General features: G+C 40.6%; 1 protein-coding gene across 3 annotated transcripts in view; it reads left to right on the top strand.

Annotated features, from left to right (window-relative positions):
* The first annotated feature begins 1,331 nt into the window (after positions 1–1,331).
* The window catches only part of dlgap1a (discs, large (Drosophila) homolog-associated protein 1a), a 203,148-nt gene continuing 195,760 nt past the window's right edge, over positions 1,332–8,719 (top strand). For all 3 annotated transcript variants that reach the window (XR_003929704.1, XR_003929703.1, XM_030074735.1), the window contains exon 1: positions 1,332–1,452. The gene's annotated coding sequence lies outside the window, so the exon portion shown is untranslated. The remainder of the gene's footprint in view (positions 1,453–8,719) is intronic.

Raw genomic sequence — 8,719 nt, 5'->3', positions numbered from 1 at the left:
TGCTGGTTCAGTGTGCCTTCAATTTTGAATAAATCCCCAACAGTGTCACCAGCAAAACACCCCCACACCATCACACCTCTTCCTCCATGCTTCACAGTGGGAACCAGGCATGTGGAATCCATCCGTTCACCTTTTCTGCGTCTCACAAAGACACGGTGGTTGGAACCAAAGATCTCAAATTTGGACTCATCAGACCAAAGCACAGATTTCCACTGGTCTAATGTCCATTCCTTGTGTTTCTTGGCCCAAACAAATCTCGTCTGCTTGTTGCCTCTCCTTAGCAGTGGTTTCCTAGCAGCAATTTGACCATGAAGGCCTGATTGGTGCAGTCTCCTCTTAACAGTTGTTCTAGAGATGGGTCTGCTGCTAGAACTCTGTGTGGCATTTATCTGGTCTCTGATCTGAGCTGCTGTTAACTTGCGATTTCTGAGGCTGGTGACTTGGATGAACTTGTCCTCAGAAGCAGAGGTGACTCTTGGTCTTCCTTTCCTGGGTCGGTCCTCATGTGTGCCAGTTTCGTTGTAGCGCTTGATGGTTTTTGCGACTTCACTTGGGGACACATTTAAAGTTTTTGCAATTTTCCGGACTGACTGACCTTCATTTCTTAAAGTAACGATGGCCACTCGTTTTTATTTAGTTAGATTGGTTCTTGCCATAATATGAATTTTAACAGTTGTCCAATAGGGCTGTTGGCTGTGTAGTAACCTGACTTCTGCACAACACAACTGATGGTCCCAACCCCATTGATAAAGCAAGAAATTCCACTAATTAGCCCTGATAAGGCACACCTGTGAAGTGAAAACCATTTCAGGTGACTACCTCTTGAAGCTCATCGAGAGAATGCCAAGAGTGTGCAAAGCAGTAATCAGAGCAAAGGGTGGCTATTTTGAAGAAACTAGAATATAAAACATGTTTTCAGTTATTTCACCTTTTTTTGTTAAGTACATAACTCCACATGTGTTCATTCATAGTTTTGATTCCTTCAGTTAGAATCTACAATGTAAATAGTCATGAAAATAAAGAAAACGCATTGAATGAGAAGGTGTGTCCAAACTTTTGGCCTGTACTGTAGATATATATATATATATATATATATATATATATATATATATATATATATATATATATATTTTTTTTTTTTTTTTTATTTTGTTTTGTTTTGTTTTGTTTTGTTTTGTTTTGTTTTGTTTTGTGTTTTTTGTTTTGAAGGTAAAATCCCTCAACTTCCGGTCGTGCTCCAGCCAACTCTAGTTAGCTTGACGCAGCTGATGGACCGCAGGCTTGCGCCACTTGATGCCCACACACTCGTAGACACACACATATACACACGCGCACACACACACATTCCACCAGTCGCACTTCGTGATCATCGTTTCGCTTCCAGAAACGGACGTCCTTTTGGATTTACCTACAGGTGTCTCCGTTAAACGATGATCTGAAGAGGTCGTGGAGGTAAGCTTTCTCAAACCTATTGATCGGCTCGGTTTGTAACGCGTGATTTGCCCAAGATTCAACAGCTTATCAATATGACCACTGCCTGTTGACAAATGACGCCACCAATAAGATGTATCGACTCTGTCTGATGAATTGTCTCCAGGCAGTGGTGTGTTTTCTAATTTGACTGCAGCCAGCATTAGCAGTCATTTGTATGTCTCATTCATTTTGCGCTCAGCTGTAGCGTTAATGGAAGCGTGCCCTAACAGCAGCCCTGATAGCGCTTCGCCGTTCTCTGGTGTGGAGACACTAAGGCCGAATTTCCATTTAAATTTATGGAAATTGTAAAAGACATTGTCTGTCTTGCAAGGCACATAACTCCTGAAACATAACTCTAGACCTTTTCGAAATAATAATAGCGACTATTTATTTCGGCATACACATAATTCACCAAGACCACTTTATTTTAATAAAACTGCAATTTTAGGATAGAAAAATGCCGAACGCTACCGCCCACGTTTATCGTGTTATTATGGAAGAAGATTATGGTGACATGCAGCTAATCGTTGGATATGTATTGCAACAAAATGCTGCACGGTGTATTGCATGCATGCCGAAACGAAGAGTGGATGCTAATTATTGAGAAATGGTCTTGAATCGTACGCTGTATGGTTTGTATTTGCTGGTAAAAAGACCACATTAAAAGGTCGTAAAATTGAATAGAGTTTGGCAGAAAGTTCGCTCCGTGTAACAGAGAGCGGTATGCAACGGGGGTACCCTAGCAGATGCTGTAGGATTGAATGTGCAAACACCAAAGCACAGCTGGACAGAGTGGCAGGGGGAGCAGGGCAAAGAACAGGAGAATTGTCCTGCAGCTGTTCTTACCTACTGCTTATTAATATTCCAGTGTTCAAATTCTATTTATAACAAAAGTGATGTGTGGAGTCGGCAATGACGTGCTGCCTTCATCTTTCGCTGAAGTGTGAGTAGGGAGCATGGAAGTGGTAACATTAGGGCTACATGTGGGAGCATGCAGACAAGCCAGTCCAACGATGTTACTTAAAGAGCAACTGTTAAAGACAAGAGGATGGCCTGAAAACGCCACCAACACCCCAAAACGCAAAAAAAAAAAAAAAAAAACAAAAAAAAAAAAAATCACTGCTACCTTTACCAAGATGTTAAACTCTACATCTTTAAAAACAGATTCTATAGTCCATATAGGCAATATCTATCTATCTATCTATCTATCTATCTATCTATAGCCGATGGATTTCGGAACTGCCGAGATGTTGACTGACCACCCTATATTCACTCAGCCATGTTGTGGAAATGAATTATAAATTGTGGGGTGAAAGAGATAAGTATGCTCTGTCACAGAAAACTACAAATGACCTGAGAATCTTGGATCATTGCTGTGTAATTCTCAGTAAGCGACCTCACTTAAATGTAAGTGGCCCCCAAGAGGCACATTTGGAATTGTCCTACAGAGTTCTTCCTTTATAATTTCATGCCTACATGTAACAGTATGGTGGAGATACAGGTAACTACCAAAATAAAGGAAAGGCTGACACAAACTCTCAGAAGGGGTTTGGCCTTGATAAGTTTACAGAAGCTCTTTGTTGTGCCTTGGCTTAGCATGTATTTGGAACTCCTTTGAAGGGCTGTGAAACCATTCTTCTCCTGGTGTTTCGATGACGCCGTTTTGGCTGCCACTGCATAATTTCTCCTTTGCACTCAATTTATAAATGATCAGGTGACTGAGATTGTCACGCTGTATGGTTTGTGTGGTTTTTGATGCTCATCAAACCAATTGGTGAATCCAAATGTCAGTAATCAGCACTTGCAGACTAGACCCTCACAGACTTTGGTCTTATGTAATGTGATGTAGAATGAAGCCCTCAGTGCCATTATGTAAACTCTGCAAGGGTGCCAGGCTGCAAGGCATGAAAATTTGCTAAAGAGATGAGACCTCAGAACTTGTTCTTTGCCGTGGATATGGCTGACACCAAACAAACGTACTTTGAATAGCATTTAGGCCTAACCATTTTAAAGGAACACGCCAACTTTTTGCCTGTCTTACCCAGAGCCAAGCAAAAACATTGACACCAATTTCATTTAAGTGTGTCCAGTACAAAGATAGTGACACCCATCTGAAAGGCCAGGGAATTCCAGACATTTGGATTCAGCAGTTGTTGCTGCTGGTTGCCTTTGAATGGGAGTGATGTCATCCCAATAGAGGCGTTAATGCAGGTTCACCTCTATTAATTGTCTATGTAAAGTGAGTTACCGCATGGATACAAAGCAGCAGTACAATGAGTGTAGGTGCAATAAGTCTGATATTATGTGAGTCAGCATGGTGATCATGGTGTGAGAACCGGAAAGACACATTTGGGCAAAATTTGGATTCTTAACCTCTTCCAGGCAAAGAATCGTGTGGCTTTGTTTGATTTTTTTTTTTTTTTTTTTTGCCCACAACAATTGTAGAACTACAGGCGAGTGTTGTGATATGAGCATTTTGTTTCTGATTTGTGAACTGTGTGCCTGCAAAATGTACAGTTGTTACCGCAGCAACCGCTCAAATGAAGTCAGGATACAAAAATGTCGATGCATGAACAGTACCGCTGGGTTAGTTTGGAAGTTGATGCAGTCTGTGGGGGCAGGACCTGACAATAAGTAACATTTCATAACATGTAAAAAGCTTCTTTTAAAGAAACACAGAATGTGCTGATATGCATGTTATTCTGTTTATATTCATAATATTTAAGTATTCTATTTATCTATTTATTTATGCATGTTAATGCTGTGTCCTGTTTGCATTAACTGGGGTAAGCCCATAGCTCAACTAAGACAAATTGAAATCCACTTGTTGTGGTATGCTCATATTAACATGTATATGCTCACATTTAGACACTAATGGCATTCCATTGACTGTTGGATGTTCTGGCCACCACTCTGTCTCTTCACTGCAAGGATGTGTGTTCATATGTGTTTGTGTGTGTGTGTGTGTGTGTGTGTGTGTGTGTGTGTGTGTGTGTGTGTGTGATGTGTAATGTTGACAGCCAATTTTGATTTAGTTTTATTCAATGCATGTCAACATGCAACTTGTGTATTTATGTGTTTTTTATTGTCTTTTTTGTCTTGTATGAATGACTCGCTGCAAGCCAATTTTACCTTCTGGTATCTATAAAGTAAACTTGAACTTGAACTTGAACAAAAACTTAAGTGTTTTAGCTGAAGTTTTATTCTGATTCTACAGATTAAATTTTCACTTTTTTCCTCCTAATTCCCCATTAAATTATTTGTTAGTAACTTTTATGAATAGATTGATCTACATTCCTTATTGTAGCTCATTCTATTTTTGTTGGTCTACTTAATATCAAAAGAAAGATTTGGTCATATATCTGATCCTCTCCAGGTCACTTGTGTTGTTCTTTTCTTGCATTTTCATCTCTTTTTATATTTGTTGACGAAAATATGATATTTCATCATACTTTTGGTCAACAAAGGTTCATTTTTGTTTAGTTTTTGTTTTGTTTCTATCCTGGAAAAAGTGTCATTGAGGAATACGCACTGCAGCAACAGTCTGGTATGTTTTGCATCCGCTGTTGACCGTCATGCAGCGCTACCTCCCAGTGTTTGATTATGGTTAGGGCTATGGTTCAGATGAAGGTTAGGGAGTGCAACTCTTGGGACAAGAAAGTTCCATAAGTGTACTGAATGTTAATATTTTTAAAAGTTTGAATCTGTATTGGTATGTTTACATGCCTAATGTTTAGCATGAGCATGATCACTCAGAATGGTGCACTCATTGACTTTGATGCACCTTGCCAGAGCCAGTCCTCATATGAACCACTCAGTCTTGTAGATTTATTCTGGAATGTACCATGCATGTATTCCTCTGCACTTATTTTCTGCTGCTCAGTGGACTATTTAGACATGTTTGTCACTAAAGTGCATTTTCAGTAGGGGTGCAACATCGAAGTTCAATATTGTGATTACTTGTGTAAATTTTACACTTTGCCCTCAAATCAAGATTACATAGATTGATCTATCTATCTATCTATCTATACAGGTTCCACTCTTCTGGTAATGCTACTGGGAAGGCTTGTACAAGATGTGTTTCTGTGGGAATTTTTGCCCGTTCATCCAGAAGAGCATTTGTGAGGTTAGACACTGATGTTGGACCAGAGGGCCCAGCTTGCAATCTCTGTTCTAGTTGATCCCGAAGGTGTTGGATGGGGTTGAGGTCGGGGCTCTGTGTGGGCCAGTCAAGTTCTTCCACATGAAATTCAGCCAGCCATGCCTTTATGGAGCTGCTTTGTGCACTGGGGCTCAGTCATGCTGGGACAGAAAAGGGCCTTCCCCAAACTGGTCCCACAAAGCTGGAAGCAGAGAATTGTCCAAAATGTCTTGGTGAGCTGAAACATTAGGGTTAGGGTCAGCTCAACTCTAGTCAGCGGGGTAGATGAGGGAGGGAAGGAGGCCCTGATGAGGCCAATATGAGTGGGGCACAGCTAGCCGTGGACACCAGTCCCTGTGCAAATCCTTTCCCAGATAAGGTCATCTGTACTGCTGGTAAATATGTGCCAAGTATTGTAGCTGATGTACATTTTCTATGTTGGCCTTTATATACAAACTTGTTCATGTTCTGTTTCACTGGGTGGTGTTATTTCATACTGTGTACTTTCGAGCTGGCCAGAAAGATAGTATTATTCATTTTCCGTTTGCCACCGACAGAATGGCTTTTTTTTTTTAATATCACTTTGTTTAGCCAGTGGCCCACCATCAAGGGAGCTCATATACAGTACAGCTTGTCCTGAAGAGAGCGCGAGAGAGAGACAGCATGAAAGGAGACAGATATACAGAGTGGGTGTTGGGGATGGGTGGGGGTGGCTGGACAGGGATGATGACACTGACAGAGAATGACAGACTGAGACTCGTCTATCCGTGTTGAAAAGGGAATAGGGAGGAGGGTAAGGAGGTGGAGAGGAAAAGATGATAAGAATTGGTAATGGCATTCATTAGAGCTGAGCCAGCCGGGTCAGAGAGCCATGTGAAGTGGGAAAAATGGTTCTCCCCATGACTTTCTCCATATCATCTACAGGGTTTTGAAGAAACGAAACACCAAACACAATAAATAAATTAAATGACTTTTATTTGACTTTTGGCACAAAGCAGAATTATTGGGAGAATGTTATTTTTAAAACTGACTAGCAACAAAATACACAACTGTTTTGGTTTATGTTGGATTTTTTTTTTTTTTTTTTTTTGTAAAGGTACACCCCTATTGCCAGCCTAAATCACCTAAGGCAGTTACAATAGACAAGTGTCCCATTCCCCCTGAACAAATAAAGTCTATTTGTCCATATTAAATTCTGCTGTTAGATATGGGCACTTTAAGAAAATCTTCTTGGTGGACAGGAGGTGGCAATTGAAAACTTATTTAAAGAGTAACAGAAGAGTTTAGGCTGAGATGCCTCTACACTGGAAATTGAAAGAATGCCTCTAGAAGGTGAAAAAAGTAACATCATCAGCAGGCATGGGGCGCCCTGTCATTCCCCCATGCCTGCTCCCCTAGCTGTTGCTACCCCCACCCCTTCTGTGCTGATACATTTTGGTTGAAAGACACTACACTGCAAAATCTTACCAAGATTATTTGTCTTATTTCAAGTCAAAAATGTCTTATTTCTAGTCAAAATATCTCATTACACTTAAAATACGACATGATCAGCTCAGAAGTAAATTGTTTTTAGACAATTTTCACTTGTTTCAAGTGAAAATTCACTTGAAACAAGTGAAAATTTGCTTGTTTCATTGGCAAAATTTGCCAGTGGAAAAAGTGAAAATTCACTTGAAATAAGTGAAAATTAGCTAGAAACAAGAAACAAATTTTGCCAATGAAACAAGCAAATTTTCACTTGAAACAAGAGACAGTTGTCTAAAAACAAGTTACTTCTGAGGTGATCATGTCTTATTTTAAGTGTAATGAGATATTTTGACTAGTAATAAGACATTTTTGACTTGAAATAAGACAAATAATCTTGGTAAGTTTTTGAGTTTTTGCAGTGTAACTTACATTTGGGGTGAGCGTCCACAAAGCTCCGGTGTATCCAAGCCAGATGGAGCTTGTGGGATGCGCAGCCGACAGCTATAACTTTTAAAACTCCGGGGTTCCATAGTTGTCTGGATGGGCGGATACGGAGTTGTTTTCATGCGATCACGCAGACATAGCATTGACAAAGCATGGCAAGCCAAAACATTATACCAAGGCTTAGACACCTTTTGTTATTCCATCCTTCTTGTGTGTGTACTCCTTTCCCGTTGCCATGGCTTCCTCTGGTGATGGATAATGCTCTCATCTCCTTAACTGTCACATGCCCTGGGTTACACCCTCTGATGTAGTCCAAAGTCCTGCACCTTTGCTTTAGCCACGTAGTTTAGTGTCCCTGTCAGCTCTCATGGTGGTGAATCCAGGGGTTTCCACGTTAGCATCGGGACGAGTGTTGCAGGTGTCGTGCCAAGATGATGTATCTCCAATAAAAACTGTTCCCCTGGCCAACAAGACTCAGACTGCTGTCCCTGTCAGTCCTCTGATCAGTGCCGCTCACTCGTTGGTCTTGTTGGCCCGCCAGTTCACATTCCACATCATGACCAGCGGAGTCGATGGCTTATATCTCCTCCATTTCTCCATTAGCCTAGACTTTAGGTTAGCACCAGTGCCCGGCTCATCATCCCCAAACAGTCTGCTTCCATGTTACAGGGTTTACCTTGTTAGCCGAGTAAAATATAGAAACCATATACTTTGCATTAAAATGTCGAGACTGGGACCTGATTCCATCAGTAACACTACTGAATCCCCATTTACATTGATTTTCAGCTGAAAAAGTGGTTTGGAGGTTTAGTTACTCTTTTAAGAATCAAATCCAAAAGTGCTTCAACCACAGAGAAAGCCTGATTGCCAGTGATAGCTGAAGCTCGTCACATTTAGTTTTTGACATCACCTTACAGCTTTTCTTGGTAGTGAAATTCTCAAAATGCCATCTGCCATCTGGAGGTGCCAACATGTGAATTTGCCTAGTGCAGCTTTGATGTGTCGACTACCAGAGAGTTTGGCAGTATACTCAGTGTCTTCAGGTCCTGTAAAAGTATCAAAATGCTAATAATGTCATGATTACTTGATGTGCCATTTTCTAAGTGAGAAATCAGCTTGGTCATACAGAACTATGGACATTTCATGTTTTTCAAATGTGTTTCCATTGCAAAATAGTCACATTTCTACTTCATT

This window comes from Myripristis murdjan, chromosome 17 (assembly GCF_902150065.1).
Source record: "Myripristis murdjan chromosome 17, fMyrMur1.1, whole genome shotgun sequence".
Taxonomy (NCBI): Eukaryota; Metazoa; Chordata; class Actinopteri; order Holocentriformes; family Holocentridae; genus Myripristis; species Myripristis murdjan.
Note: the sequence above shows the minus strand (reverse complement) of the source record. Positions and strands in the feature narration are given on the sequence as shown.